Genomic DNA, 16891 nt, shown 5'->3' with positions numbered 1-16891 from the left:
TCCTGAGCCCAGAGCTGGGCACCCAGCGGGTGTTTCAATATTTGTTGAGGGGAGGCATGGCCGGGTCTATCTCCCACGTCTCCGGGCCAGGCAGAGGAGACCTTGTGGCTCTGTTTTTGGGCTCCACTAGAGACTAATTCAGGGCTTCCCAGGTGGCACTAGTGGTAAAGAACCCGTCTGCCAATGCAGAAGATATAAGAGACACAGGTTTGATCTCTGGGTGGGGAAGATCCCCTGGAGGGGGCATGGTAACCCACTCCAGTATTCTTGCTTGGAGAATCCCATGGACAGAGGAGTCTGACCGGCTACCGTCAATAGGGTTTCACAGAGTCAGACACGACTGAAGCGACTTAGCATGCATGCATGCAGAGACTGATCAGATGGAGCCCAGAGCACCTGGCTGAGAACTCAGCTATTGGAGGAGAGAGGAGCCCTGGGGAAGTTGGGAAAGTTTAGAGAACAGCACAGCACTGCCGGTCGCAGGCTCAGATAACCAGTGGCTTGGGCATTGGTCCCAGAGCAAGAAGAGGACTGCCTTTAAAGACAGCAGAAGCCCAGAAGGTGCGTCTGTGAAACCTCCATCCAGTGCAGGGAGTCAGGTGGGCACCAATGGCTTCTCTCCATCATACTATTTATAGACTCTGCCTTGTTCCAAAGAAGATTGGTTTCTAAGCATTAAAAAGATTGGAATCAGGACATCCCTGGTGGTCCAGTGGTTAAGACTCTGTGCTTCCACTGCAGGAGGTATGGGTTCCATCCCTGGTGGGGGAACTAGGATCCCACATGCCACTTGCGCAGTTAGAAAAAAAACTGGCAACTTTGGGATCTGTCAGTCTTCCTCATTAGACATCCCCTGCATAAGTGGATGAGTGAATGAATGAATGAAAGGCTGTAAGGGGATTTCATGGAGGCAGAACTGGTATTAGCCATACCCTTCTTTTCTTTGCTCCTGTGAAATCTAGCCTCAGCACATGCCATTCCCCCTAGTCACAGTTTACCAGTTCCTCATATCTGGGTCCTCATATGCTGGGTCCATCATGACCCAGCAGGGCCCTACTCCTCCTTGGGTGGTATTTGTGTCCTCATTCTGACCCTACACCTCCCAGCCCTGGAGAGTTGAGGGTATTCTAATGTTCTGGATTAGTTGGTCTTAACTCCTCTAGAAAATGGTAGAGTACTTTTGGGGAAGAACAAAATACATTAATTTGGGTCCTAGGTCAGAAAAACAGATTTCTGTTTGGCTTTGGTCTGGGTTGGTTTTGGCCTTTGGCCACTGGTCAGGAGAGCAAGAGGGCGGGGAAGATTGTCTTGGCCCCAAAGCAAGAGAAGTGTGTTGAAGCCCAGCTCTGGCCAGAATCACATAAGGAAAGGGGCCAGTCCTTTGCTGGACTGTTTATGTCAACACACGTTTACTGAGCACCTGCCGTGTACTAAGTACGGTGCGGGGCTCATGTAGACTCTGTCCCAGACCTCAGGGGGTTGAGAGACTTGTGAGGAAACAAAGCAAGTAGGTCTTTCAGGGGAGAGTGATCGGAGAGTGAGCAGAGCGGCTGTCCGAGGCCTCAGACTCAGCTTAGAGTGAGAGATGACATTAGCAGGGTGTTGTGGAAGCAGGACGGGCTACATAATCTGCATGGCCCCTTGCAGAATGAAAACGCAAGGCCATTTGCTCAGATTTTGAGATAGCAAAGGCAGAGCGTGAAACCAAGCGCTGGGCCCTTCTCAGCACAGAGCCTGTGTGACCACACAGATCTCACACCCACAAAGCAGGCTTTGCTTAGAGGAGGAGATGGCTGGGCTGTGTCTGCAGTGTGAGTGTGGGCGTGGGGGGGATGGGGATTCAGGGCAAGCAAAGGTGCTATGCAGGCTCTGAGACAGCCATGTGTGTGCAAGGACCTGGCAGCTCTGTGGAATTCCCAGAGCCTTATTTCCTTAGATCTGAGTCTCAGTACCTATCCAGGAGCTGATGCAACCCAGACAAGCTTTTCACAGGCCTGAGAGATCATGTCAGGCTGCCAGGCATTCTTTCTTGTCAGAGGGTAGGTCTGGGAATGCGAGGCCACCATCATTTTAATCTGACTTTATAGCCTTCCTACTCATTGGGAGTTGGGTTTATTGTTTGTTTTGTTTTTTTGGCCACTCTCTGCAGCTTGTGGGATCCTAGTTTCCTGACCAGGGATTGAACCCAGGCCCTCGGTAGCGAAAGCACAGATCCCAACCACCAGGCCACCAGGGAATTTGCCTCGTTGGGAGTTAAAACATCCTTTCTTAAGAAATAAAAGAAGCTGCTTTCTGTAATGTATTTGGCAAATAAATAAACAATACAAAAGTAAAGCGAGAAGCCTACATTGGTTGGTTGGTTTGTTTTTTTTAAAGTGGTTGCTCTGTGAACTCCCCAAATCTAGGTTCCATGAGGCTCACCCTCATGATGTCGTATGTCCCTGGAGAAGCCATGGGTGACACCCAGCCAGCCTTGTTGAGTGCCCAGGTGGGCGAGGGGCAGACAAGTTCCAGGAGCTGGGACTCAGGAAGGACTGACTGGAAGGGAAAGCTCTTGCCCCTTCAGCTCCCTAGTCTCTGCCGGGTGAGGCACCCAGGAGCTGCTGAGGGCAGCTTTGAAACCCAGCAGGGAGATAACAGGAGACGGAGAAACCAAAGCTTCCCCTGATAACCCACCAGGAAGCCAACACAGAACAAAACAGAGCGATAAGGGGCAGACTGTCTTTCTCAAGGACAAATGGTTTTAAAAGACACTCCTTGGGGTGAACATCGGGTTTAAGGACTGGGCAGCTGATAAAGAGATCCCTTGGTGGGGAGCTAAAGAGATAAATGAGTCTCCGCCAGCTGGTTTGGTGACCTCCCACAGGACTTGGCTCCTGGATGGATGGCAGCTGGACGCCTCCAGCCCTCTGACTTCCAGCATCATCCCCCACGGTCAAGGCTGGGTTCTTCTATTTCAGGCTTCCTGGGCCTCCCCATTTAGTCTAAAGTGGGTACAGTTTTGTTTGGTTTTTAAATAAAGGTAGGTAGACCACATATCTAAGAAATGCTTGATCAAGTGTCTTTGAGCCAAGGAGGGCCTTGCCCTTGGCTGCTGCTGGGGTATCTGTACCTTGTGACTTACTGTCTGCGAGCCTGTGTGTTCTCATGGGCAACAAAGACAAGGAGCCTAGTGGGGCAGGGCTGGGGGAGGATCAAGAGAGAGCAGATAGAGCTTCCCTGGTGGCTCAGTGGTAAAGAATCTGCCTGCCAATGCAGGGGACATGGGTTCGATCCCTGATCCGGGAAGATCCCACATGCTGCAGGACAACCAAGCCCCTGCACCATAACTATTGAACCTGTGCTCCAGAGCCCGAGAACCACAGCTACTGAGGCCCCGTGCAGCAACTACTGAAACCTATGCGCCCTGGAGCCCATGCTCCGCAACAAGAGAAGCCTCTGCAACGAGAAGCCTGTACACTACAATGAATAGTCCCCGCTCTCCACAGCTAGAAAAAGCCCTTACAGCAACAAAAACCCAGTACAGCCAAAATAAATACATACATACATAAATAAAATTGTATATATAAGACCTGGCACAGCCAAATTAATAAGAATTAAAAAAAAAAAAAGAAAGAAAAGAAATGGCAGATATAAAGTACTCATCCAGTACTGTCCTTGGGTTCTGTGCTTCAGAAGGCCTCACTCTGGTCCCGCCCTGCCTGTTTCCAGCCCCACTGGGACCAAGAGTAGAGCCCATGCCCCATTTTAGACCACACTCTGGGTCCCGAGCCTTCAGACCTCCAGCCCACTTTCCAGACCTGAGCTGGTTTCTGCCCACCTTATCTCCCCTAGGGCAGCAAGGATGGGTATTTCTAAGCCCAAGGGCTGGCCAATGGTGCCTGTTGTGCAGGGAGACCCAGGGAACATGTAGAGTTTGAACAGAGGTTCTGGGGTGCTGAGGCCACTCATGGTGCAGGATGGAGCCTGGAATAGAATGTATTCCAATCACTATTGTGTAACCAACCACCCTAAAACTTTGTGGTATGAAACAAGAACAGTATCTCTCATGGTTCTGGAGTTGTATTGGACTCAGCTGGACTGTTCTCTCTTGGAGTCTTTTGTGTGGAGTTTTCATTCCAATCTCAAAGACAGGTGATGCCAAAGAATGTTCAAACTACCGCACAATTGCAATCGTATCACATGCTAGCAATGTAATGCTCAAAACCCTTCAGCAGTACATGAACTGAGAACTTCCAGATGTACAAGCTGGGTTTAGAAAAGGCAGAGGAACCAGAGATCAAATTGCCAACACCTGTCAGATCATAGAAAAAGCAAGGGAATTCCGGAAAAACATCTACTTCTGCTTCATTGACTACAGTCAAGCCTTTGACTGTGTGGATCACAACAAACTGTGGAAAATTCTTAAAGAGATGGGAATATGAGATCACTCTACCTGCCTGCTGAGATACCAGTATGCGGGTCAAGTCTGATGGTGGCTGGGGCAAAAGTCAGTGCAAAAGTTGTTCACTCAGATGCTGGCTGCAGGCATTGCACCTCCACCTAGCTGGCTCGGACCTGGGCTTTCTTGCAGCCTAGCAGTTAGGGTCTAAGAGCAAGAGTCCTGAAAAGAATCAGGCAGAAGCTGTATCGCCTTTCATGACTCGGTTATAGAAGTCATATAGCATTGTTTCTGTGGTAGTCATAAGGTTGCCCAAATGAGAGGGCAGGGCATACAGACTGCATGTCTTAATGGGACATGTGTCAAAGCACATTGTAAGAAGGCACAGGGGTATACTGTGGGAGCTACCTCTGAAATATGCAACATGCCACCACAGAGAAGGGAAGCCAGCCCGGGTAGCAGCCTCTGTATGTACTCTTGCTCCAGGCCTGCAAAGCATGGCCTGAGTGCCACCCTGCAAAGAGTGATACAGGTGGCAGCAGCCTCATGCCACCCAGCTTCCCCTGCTCTAGGTGTCCACATATGTAGGAAGCCATCCTGCTTAAACCAGAAGGCATCCAGCCGGGACCCCAGAGCCAGTCTCCCTGATCTTTTAAGTCCAATAGCAGCAGCTAGGGTTCAGGCCTGGGAGGGGAGGAGTGACTGAATTAGCCCCAAGAGTCCTTTCTGGCATAAGGCTCACCAGGAAACTCCACCCTTCTCCCCTCTAGAAGTAGAGGGAGAATCTGCCACCTAACCATGAGGCCTCCTAGCCCAATGAAGAACCCAAAGCCCTGAGTTCTAGGCCTAAGTCACTGTGTGATCTTGGACAACTCACTTGTATTCCAGCCTCACTCTCTCTTCCCCTGTGAATCAGGAGGGCAGGTTGAAAGCACCAGGCCTGGAGCCTCCACCCGTTTATTCATACCCACATGCTCACACACACCCAGCTCCCCTGTTACCTCCTTAGGAGAACACATCACTGCTTCCAGAATACACCCATCCCTGCCTCTATGGCGGCAAACCTACTCTGGTTCTGAGCAAAGCTATTTTCCCAGATCAGTGCCCAGCAATGGGAGAGGTTTGCTGCACCCGACCCTACGCAGCCTCTCCTAGAGACTTGTCCATGGTTGGGGCCACCTCATCCAAACCTCTCCCCCTTTGGCCTTCTTTTCAGAGGGGAACCCTGGGCTGGAGCCATTTGGCTGGAACCAACACTGGGCAGATTGGCGCCGTTTGATCAGATGGTTCAGCAGCAAGCATTCGGTTTCTGGGATGCTGGGAATGGCAGCTCAGAAGGAGTGCAAGCCATCTTAATACGGTGGGGGCTGTCCTCCCAGAAGGGAGTAGGTCAAGGCCATGTTAGCTGGTGAGAAATCAGGGCCTCACGCAGGGAATATCCCCCACTCTGTGATCTTGGGAGGAAGAAGTTGTCCCAGCAGGGAGGAGAGTTTGCCCTCAGGTCCTTAACTGGAGAGAAAAACAGCAGCAGCTGTGTCTGGTGGAGAGCGACAGGCTGGGAGGGAGGACCCATCACCACCCCCCACCTCAGACCGGAGTCCCCCTACCAGGGGAATTGCAGACACCCAGGGGCCTTCCAGGAGGTGGAACCAGATTTCATAACTCTGTGGGGAGTGGTGGTCAGTTCTATGGGGGGAGAGTTTGCAGAGATACCAGCCTTGGTTAGAGACAAGACTGGCGAGAGGGTGGGGAGAAGAGATGGGTTGAGCAGGGAGCTTGTGGGACTTCCCTGGTGGTCCAGTGGCTTAAGATTCCTTGCTCCCAGTGCAGGGGGCCTGGGCTTGATCCCTGGTCAGAGAACTAGATTCTACATGCTACAATTAAGAGTTTGCATGCTGCAAGGAAAACCTGGCACAGCCAAATAAATATATATTGAAAAAAAAAAAGAAAAGTAAAAAGACAGGAGCTTGTGACCAAGCTGAAATGGAGACTCTCCCCCTGTCCTTTATAGGAAGACACATGTCCTTACCTCTAGTATTCATCCCAGCCCACAGTTTGCCTCTGTCCTCTGAGTCTTTGAAGTTTGGGGACTGAAAGTATTCATTTCAGTAAGTGTTTTAAGCTTCTCATGGAGGCAGCAAGGATTAACAGAGTTAACATGGTGTATAAAAAGAGGTTTGCCTCGCATGGGGTGCTAAATAGTAATGGCTTGCTTAGGATTGCTAGATCTAGCAAATGAAAATACAAAACTCCTTTTACCAAAACCAAGTTCATGTGCTCAAAACATGATGAGACCAAACAAACCAAAATGTCAGAGTTTGGAGCCAGAAAGGTTTGTTGCAGGGCTAAGAAAGGACAAGTAGCTTATGCTAAAAAACGTCCCCAACTCCTCGATGGGTTTCAGGGAGAAGTTTTCATAGGCAAAATTTGGGGCGGGGTTACGTGATGACTGCAGCCATGAAATTAGAAGATGCTTGCTCTTTGGAAGAAAAGCTATGACCAACCTAGATGGCATATTAAAAAGCAAAGACATTACTTTGCCAACAAAGGTCCATCTAGTCAAGGCTATGGTTTTTCCAGTGGTCATGTATGGATGTGAGAGTTGGACTGTGAAGAAAGCTAAGCATCAAATAATTGATGCTTTTGAACTGTGGTGTTGGAGAAGACTCTTGAGAGTCCCTTGGACAGCAAGGAGATCCAACCAGTCCATCCTAAAAGAGATCAGTCCTGGGTGTTCATTGGAAAGACTGATGCTGAAGCTGAAACTCCAATACTTTGGCCACGGCATGTGAAGTGTTGACTCTTTGGAAAAGACCCTGATGCTGGGAGGGATTGGGGGTAGGAGGAGAAGGGGATGACAGAGGATGAGATGGCTGGATGGCATCACCTACTCGATGGACATGAGTTTGAGTTGGTGACAGTCAGGGAGGCCTGGCATGCCGCAATTCATGGGGTCGCAAAGAGTTGGACATGACTGAGCGACTGAACTGAACTGAAGAGCAGAGCTTCAGACAAAAACTTGCATTTAGTTAATTTTTCACCAGGGAGGAGGAGTGAGGGATGAGAGTGAAACAAAGAAACAAAAGCCAATACAGGATTGCCTCCTCAAGGGGACCTCTGATACTTTCTGGATTCTCACAGGATCATCTAAGGAGCTTTGTGAAATGGAGACTAAACAGAGAAGCATTTGTTATTTGCGCCTGTCTTCCACTGATCAAGAGTGGCTCTACAGTGTGGAGAGAAGGGAACCCTCCTATACTGCTGGTGGGAATGTAAATTGATACAGCCACTATGGAGAACTGTATGAAGGGTTCTTTAAAAACTAAAAATAGAGCTACCATATGACCCTGCATTCCAACTCTTGGGCATAGATCTGGAGAAAAACATGATCCAAAATGACACATGCACCCCAATTTTCATTGCAGCACTGTATACAGTAGCCAAGACAAGGAAGCCACATAAATGCCCATCAACAGAAGAATGGATAAAGAAGATATGGTACATATATACAATAGAGTATTACTCAACCATCAAAATTCTCCAGGCCAGGCTTCAACAATACATGAACCATGAACTTCCAGATGTTCAAGCTGGTTTTAGAAAAGGTAGAGGAACCAGAGATCAAATTGCCAACATCCGTTCGATCATCAAAAAAGCAAGAGAGTTCCAGAAAAACATCTACTGCTTTATTGACTATGCCAAAGCCTTTGACTGTGTGGATCACAATAAACTGTGGAAAATTCTGAAAGAGATGGGAATACCAGACCACCTGACCTGCCTCCTGAGAAATCTGTATGCAGGTCAGGAAGCAACAGTTAGAACTGGACATGGAACAACAGACTGGTTCCAAATAGGAAAAGGAGTACATCAAGGCTGTATATTGTCACCCTGCTTATTTAACTTATATGCAGAATACATCATGAGAAATGCTGGGCTGGATGAAGCACAAGCTGGAATCAAGATTACCAGGAGAAATATCAATAACCTCAAATATGCAGATGACACCACCCTTAAGGCAGAAAGCAAAGAAGAACTAAAGAGCCTCTTGATGAAAGTGAAAGAGTTAGCTTAAAGCTCAACATTCAGAAAACTAAGATCATGGCATCCGGTCCCATCACTTCATGGCAAATAGATGAAGAAACAACGGAAACAGTGGCACACTTTATTTTTGCGGGGCTCCAAAATCACTGCAGATGGTGATTGCAGCTGTGAAATTAAAAGACGCTTACTCCTTGGAAGGAAAGTTATGACCAATCTAGACAGCATATTAAAAGACAGAGACATGGTGCACTGGGAAGACCCAGAGGGATCGTGTAGAGAGGGAGGTGGGAGGGGGGATCGGGATGGGGAATACATGTAAATCCATGGCTGATTCATGTCAATGTATGACAAAACCCACTACAATATTTTAAAGTAATTAGCCTCCAACTAATAAAAATAAATGGGGAAAAAAAAAAAGTCTAGAAAAAATAAATAAATAAAAAGCAGAGACATTACTTTGCCAACAAAGGTCCATCTAGTCAAGGCTATGGTTTTTCCAGTGGTCATGTATGGATGTGAGAGTTGGACTATAAAGAAAGCTGAGTGCTGAAGAATTGATGCTTTTGAACTGTGGTGTTGGAGAAGACTTTTGAGAGTCCCTTGGATTGCAAGGAGATCCAACCACTCCATCCTAACGGAGATCAGTCGTGGGTGTTCATTGGAAGGACTGATGTTGAAGCTGAAACTCCAATACTTTGGCCACCTGATGCAAAGAGCTGACTCACTGGAAAAGACCCTGATGCTGGGAGGGATTGGGGGTAGGAGGAGAAGGGGAAGACAGAGGATGAGATGGTTGGATGGCATCACCGACTCAATGGACATGAGTTTGGGTGGACTCCGGGAGTTGGTGATGGACAGGGAGGCCTGGCGTGCTGCGATTCACGGGGTTGCAAAGAGTCGGACACGACTGAGCGACTGAACTGAGCTGAACTGAACGTAGCCATAACACAACCTCACATAACATAACCATGATAACCACACAAAGTAACCCGTGACCAAAGGGGTACCTCATGATGTGCATGTGCAGTGCTACAAGTAATCTCAGCTGTTACATAACCATGCAAAGTTATTGTTTACAGAACATGGGGCAAGAGGGCAACAGAGCCTGTCTGGCGCCTTTTTGTTAATTTCCCCACAGTCTCTTTAGGAGGCTGCTAGGCAACTGGGAAATAAAAGGAAAGCATCAAATATTTATCCTCTCTTTTGTATATGATCTCTCCCTCTGGATAACTAAATAATCAATGAGGGGAAGTTTCACTTTCTAGAAGTATGCCTACTAATAAAGGAAGAATAAGTGATGTGATTAAAATATCACCATTTTGCAGACCCTCATGAATCCAGGCAATGAACATCAATGGTTGCAAATGTCAAAAAAATGAGAGCCAACCAGAGATTAGGTGCTCCTGATGGAAGCACACATCACTACCTAAGAAGCAATCTTTCAAAAAAAATTTTTTTAATTTGTTCAATTTACAGAAAATACAGAAGACAAAAGAACATATTAAATGGTGCCACAGGGATAAAATCAGCCAAGTTCAGACTGTGGCAAACTACAATGATGAATGACCCAATTTATTTAACAAAACAGCTTTACAAGATAGATGGTGGGGGAATTTAGAGATTTAAGGTTCATCAACCAAGCACAGTACACAGATATTATTTGGAACCCAATTCAAACAACAATTTAAAAAGCAAGTGAAAGAGAAGAAAATTATAAGATAATCAAAGAAGTATGAACACTAAATAGATTCCTGGTTCTATTAACAAATTATTATTGATTTTTGGCATTATTTTGTTTAATTCCTTATCTTTTGGAGCTACATACTGAAATATTTATAGAGAAAATAGCATGATCTTTTGAACTTGCTTCAAGATAATCCAGTGGCTTCCCTGATGGCTCAGTGGTAAAGAATCTGTCTGCCAATGCAGAAGACATGAGTTAAATCCCTGGTCCAGGAAAATCCCACAAGCTGTACAAGACAACTAAGTCTGTGTGCCACAACTACTGAGCCTGTGCTCTAGAGTCCAGGTGCCACAACTTCTGAGCCCAGGTGCTGCAACTACTGAAGCCTGCACGCCCTAGAGCCGATGATCTGCAACAAAAGCCCCCACAATGAGAAGCTCGCAAATCCCAACTTGAGAGTAGCTCCCAATCGCTGCAACTAGAGAAAGCCTGCACAGCAAGGAAGACCCAGCACAGCCAAAAATAAACTAATTAATTAATTTAAAAAAAAAAAAAAGATAATCCAGAGTTAAGGGTGAAGTGGGCAAGGGTATAGGTGAAAACAAGACTGACCATATGAGACAGGGGTAACCAGAGTTTCATTATATTATTTCTTCCACTTTTGTATATGTCTGAAATTTTCCATAATAAAATTTTAATGCCTCTATATTAGTCTGTTAGAGCTAAAATGGGGCTGTGTAACAAATGACCCCCCAAAACTCAGAAGCAGAAGTTATTCACCATGGAGAAAGCACCAAGATGACTTGACCATCTGACATTAACCAACTTCAGTCACTGGCCAACCCTGGTGCTGTCACGATGGTCACATGAAGGAAGTAGCCGTAGTCAGAGGGATTGGAGGCCATGCATGAACCCAACAGAAAGTGCAGGTTCCCACTCACCAAGGCTGTCTTAGCTACTGTTGCTAATGAATATCTGAACTGCCAGCAACAGAGATGAATACCAAGTCCCCATTTAACACCATTTCTCCAGAAGACCAACTGCCTTGCTGGGGGCAAGTTAACTATTCGGAGCCCCTTCTATCCTTCAAGGACCAGTGATTCATTACAAAGGATAACATTTATTCTAAATAGCATCTTAACCAAATAATTAAGTATGTCAAGGCTGTATATTGTCACCCTGCTTATTTAACTTATATGTAGAGTACATCATGCAAAATATCGGGCTGGATGAAGCACATGCTGGAATCCGGATTGGCAGAAGAAATAACAATAACCTCAGATATGCAGATGACACCACCCTTATGGCAGAAAGTGAAGAAGAACTAAAGAGCCACTTGATGAAAGTGAAAGAGGAAAGGAAAAAAATTGGCTTAAAACTCAACATTCAGAAAACTAAGATCATGGCATCCAGTTCCATCACTTCATGGCAAATAGATGGGGAAACAACGGAAACAGTGACAGACTTTTTGTGGGGGGCTGCAGATGGTGACTGCAGCCGTGAAATTAAAAGACGCTTGCTCCTTGGAAGGAAAGCTATCACCAGCCTAGACAGCATATTAAAAGGCAGATATATTACTTTGCCAACAAAGGTCCATCTAGTCAAGGCTATGGTTTTTCCAGTAGTCATGTATGGATGTGAGATTTGGACTATAAAGAAAGCTGAGAGCCAAAGAATTGATGCTTTTGAACTGCAGTGTTGGAGAAGACTCTTGAGAGTCCCTTGGACTGCAAGGAGATCCAGCCAGTTCATCCTAAAGGACATCAGTCCTGAATGTTCATTGGAAGGATTGATGCTAAAGCTGAAACTCCAATACTTTGGCCACCTGATGTGAAGAACTGACTCCTTGGAAAAGATCCTGATGCTGAGAAAGATTGAAGGCAGGAAGAGAAGGGGACGACAGAGGATGAGATGGTTGGATGGCATCACTGACTTGATGGACATGAGTTTGAGTAAGCTCCAGGAGTTGGTGATGAACAGGGAAGCCTGGCGTGTTGCAGTTCATTGGGTCACAAAGAGTCGGACACAACTGAGTGAACTGAACTGAACCAAATAATCCCAACCAGTAAGAAATATTTATGTTAATTTCAATCCCCAGACTCAGGTCACTCCAGAAAGATTATTGTAAACACATTGATTGTGTTTTTCTACAGTAATTATACCAACACCCTGATATGAACTACAGCTAAAGTCTTAGGCTCCTGTACTCCCATCTGTGAAACGATCTCTTGGGATTCTTTACTCTCTGCTTTCACTAGTTGTCTGTTAAACCATCTCAGCACTCTCCTGATTACCTTTGGAATGTCTTCTGTGTTTGGAGATTGAATGTTGCTGGATAGTAAGCCTTGCTATCAGCAAAATGGTGCTTAGATTTATAAATGCCTGCTAAATGCCATTATTTTTTTTCCAGTTTTATTGAGATGTAATTAACATACACCACCATATAAAGTTGAAAGTGTACCTAAAGTGCCATTATAAAATGATTACTTGTTCTTTACCAAAAACCAAGCCAAACCAAAACTGTTCAGAAGCTTTAAACAATAGTCACACACTGTCATGCTCATGCATCTGTGAGTCAGCTGTACCTTGAATCATCTAGCTTCAGGCTCCAAGCCAGATTGAGTTCAGGTGTGCTCTACATATCACTCATTCTCCTTGGATCTGTGGCTACCTGGGGCATGTGGTCTGTTCCTGGACACTCATTCCAGGACCCAGACTGAAGGAGTAGCAGCTATTCAGGGAATGTTCTTATCATGACAGATAACTGCAGCACAAGAGGGCATGTCTTATTGAGCAAGCACATTTCAAAGCTTCTCTTGTCAGATTCACAAACTTCCTACTGGCCAAATCAAGTCACCTAGCCAAACACAAAGTCAAAAGTGGGAAAGAATTCACTGCCCACTGTGAGAAGGGTGTGGATGGAGAATTCTATTACAGGGGAGCAAAGACTTGGACCAGTAATCCAATCTATCACAGCCCCTTTATATCCATGCCACTTGCTTGGTTCAAGCCCCAGCATTGGATTATAGGGACATTCTGCTAGGAACCCTGTCTGCCTCTAGTCTGGTCATTCCAAACTTTGCTTCAGTCAGAGTAATTTTTTTTTTTTCACTAGTTCTCCATTTTTATTTCCTAATTGAGGTTAAAAAAAACCCACAACATAAAATTGACCATTTTAATAATTTCTAAGTATAGTTATAGCGTTAAGTACAATATATCTACATTATTGTGCTACCAGTCTCCAAATTTTTTTCATCTTGCAAAACCAAAACTCCATACACATTATTAAATAACAACTTCCCATTTCCCACCCCCCACCAAGTCCCTGGCAACCACAATTCTGTTTCTATTAGTTTGACTACTCTAGAAACCTCCTATCAGCGGAATCACATTTGTGTTTTTGTGACTGGCTTATTTCACTTAGCATAATAATTCATCCAAATTGTAGAATATCCTATCAGCGGAATCACATTTGTGTTTTTGTGACTGGCTTATTTCACTTAGCATAATAATTCATCCAAATTGTAGAATATGTCAGAATTTCCTTCTTTTTTCAGTCTAAGTAATATTCCTTTGGATGTGTATACCACATGTTGTTTATCCATCCATCTGTTAATATACACTTGAATTGCTTCCATGTTTTGTTGTTGTTATTTACTTGCTCAATCAGGTCCAACTCTCTGCAGCCCCACAGACTGCAGCCCACCAGGCTTCCCTGTCCATGGAATTTCCCAGACAAGAATACTGCAGTGGGTTGCCATCTACATCTCCAGGGGATCTTCCCTACCCGGGGACTGAACCCAGATCTCTTGCTTTGGTAGGTCGATACTTTACCACCGAGCCACCAGGGAAATTGTTCCATGTTTTAGCTTTTGTAAATAATGCTGCTATGAGCAAGGGTGTACAAATATCCCTTTGAGACCCTGCTTTAAATTCTTTTTAGTGTATACCCAGAAGTGGAATTGCGGGATCACATGGTAATTCTAGTTTTAATTTTTTGAGGAACTTTTTACTGTTTCCCACAGTGTCTGTACCATTTTGCATTCCTACCAGTGGTGCACAAAAGTTCCGATTTCTTTGCATCCTCACCAACACTTGTTATTTTATGTTTTATTTTGTTTGTTTGTTTTGGTAGTGCTCATCCTAATGGTGTCAGATTTTTTTTAATTAAACTTTTTACTTTGCTGTAATTGTAGATTCACATGCAGTTATGAGAAATGATAAAGACATTTCCTTCATTTGGCTCCAGCCTTCACCAGTGATGATGTCTGTTAATAGTACATAGCTACACTCTGGAACTTGACAATGTTAGAATCCACCAGTCTTCAGATTTCAGCATTTTACATGATCTTTTTAAACAGATGAATCTGATCATATCACTTCCTTGGTTTTCCTTTGTTTGTTTGTTTGGTTGACTGAGTGACCTGCGGGATCTTAGTTCCCTGACCAGCAATCAAACCCGTGCCCCCTGCATTGGAAGCATGGAGTCTTAATCACTGGACCACCAGGGAAGCCCCGATTTTATTGTTTAAAACCTTTCTAAGGATGTTCAGTGTATCATTGTTTAGATTATTTTAAAAATAAAATAAAAATTAGAAATAATCACAAATGTTCAGCAATAGAGGAACAGTTTAATAGATTACATCACATTCATGAAATAGGCATACAAGAGTTTTCCCGGTGGCTCAGTGGTAAAGAATCTGCCTGCCAACACAGGAGACATAGTTTAAATTCCTCGTCAGGGAAGATCCCAAATTCCGCGGAGCAACTAGGACCCTGCACCACAACTATTGAGCCTGTGCTCTAGAGCCCAGAAGCTGCAACTACTGAGCCCAGGCACCGTAGAGCAAGTGCTCTGGAACAAGAGAAACCACCACAATGAGAACCGCCTACACCACAGCTATGGAGTAGTCCCCACTCACTACAGCTAGAGAAAAACCCAAGCAGCAACGGAGACCCAGCACAGCCCCAAATAAATCATAAATAAATAAATTTATTTTAAAAATTTAAGTAGGCATACAATGCTGCCATTAAAAAGAACATAGGGGCTATGTATATACTGATATGGATTAGTTCCTATGGTCCATTATTTTCCTATTGAGAAGAGCAAGATGCAGAACTGAGATTCAGGAGCGAGACAAAGACATTCACTCTGTTTTGCAGCAGTTCTCAGACTTTTCTGGGACCCTTTTATATTCAAAATTAACAAAGACTCCATAGCACTTTTGTTAATGAAGGCTTAGAAAATGTTATTGTTTAGTCACTCAGTCATGTCTGACTCTTTGCAACTCCATGGACTGTAGCCTGCCAGGCTCCTCTGTCCACGGGATTTCCCAGGCATGAATACTGCAGTGGGTTGCCATTTTCTTCTGCAGGGGATCTTACCAACCCAGGGATCAAACCCAGGCCTCCTGAATTGGCAGGCAGATTCCTTACCACTTGGCTACCAGGGATTCAGAAAAATTTTTAATATTTACATATTAATCATTTAAAAATAACTACAATAAACCAATTATTTGTTAATATAAGGAATATTTTTATGAAAAGAAACTATTTTTTAAAAATTAGTGAGAAGAATGGCTTTGTTTTGCTTTTGAGAACCTCTTTAATCCCTGGCTTAGTAGAAAACAGCTTGATTTTCATATCTGCTTCTGCATTCAGTCTATTGCAATGCATTGTTTTGGTTGAAGAAAGTGAAGAAAATTCAGTGTCACAAAGATATATAACTAGAAAAAAGAGGAACCTTCTAATAGAATTTTGCAGATATTCTTCTTTGATAGCATGTTAAAATTTGACAAGTGGAAGTTTCTTAAAGGTTAGCTGCAATGTAGAATCTGAAACCATACCAAGGACATTTTTTATCCTCTGTTTCCTTAAAATATATTATTCTGTCTTGCACTTTGAATGAATCTTTTATATGGGCATGATTTTATAACATCATGTATTTGTCATTTGGAAAATATTGATTGAGTTATGCAGATCTTCCAAATTTTAGCACATTTTCACTATACAATATTGAAAAATCACATATGTTAGTATCACCACTAATCTCATCAGAAAAGTCTTTAAGTACTAGTAAAAGAAAAAAACTGCTGTTTCCTCTCTACTCACACTTCTTATACCAAATGTATGGATTTTTTTTCTATATCACCTGTTCTCTGACACTAACTTCTTGGAGTTACAGCAGACCCCAGAAGTTAAGGGCTCAGTCCCACAGACTGCCATCACTTTAGAGGCCAGCCAGAAACCCCAAGTTGTCACTTATACTTCCAACTAATCAACTATTAAGTCTAGGGTTCCCATAACCCCCTTTTAGATGATTTGCTATATTGGCTCACAGAACTCAGGGAAACACTTATTTACATTTACTGGTTTATTATAAAGGATAAAATAAAAGATAGAGATGAACAGCCAGATAAAGAAGTACATAGGCAAGATCTGGAAGGGTCTGGAATGCAGGGGTCTCATCTGCATGGAGTAGGGGTGCACCATCTTCCAGCACATGGATTTTTTTATCAACCCGGAAGCTCTCTAAATCCATTTGGTTAAGGGTTTTTATGCAGGTTTCATTACATAGGCGTGCGTGGATGCATGCTAAGTTGCTTCAGGTGTGTCCAACTCTTTTCTACTCTATAGATTGTAGCCTACCAGGCTCCTCTGACCATGGGATTCTCCACACAAGATTACTGGAGTGGGTTGCCATGCCCTCCTCCAGGGGATCTTCCCAACACAGAGATCAAACCCTCATCTCTCTGTCTCCTGCCTTGGCAGGTTCTTTACCACTT

The sequence above is a fragment of the Cervus canadensis genome, chromosome 17, assembly GCF_019320065.1.
Source record: "Cervus canadensis isolate Bull #8, Minnesota chromosome 17, ASM1932006v1, whole genome shotgun sequence".
NCBI lineage: Eukaryota > Metazoa > Chordata > Mammalia > Artiodactyla > Cervidae > Cervus > Cervus canadensis.
The sequence above is the reverse complement of the archived record's forward strand: the minus strand, read 5'-3'. Positions refer to the sequence as shown.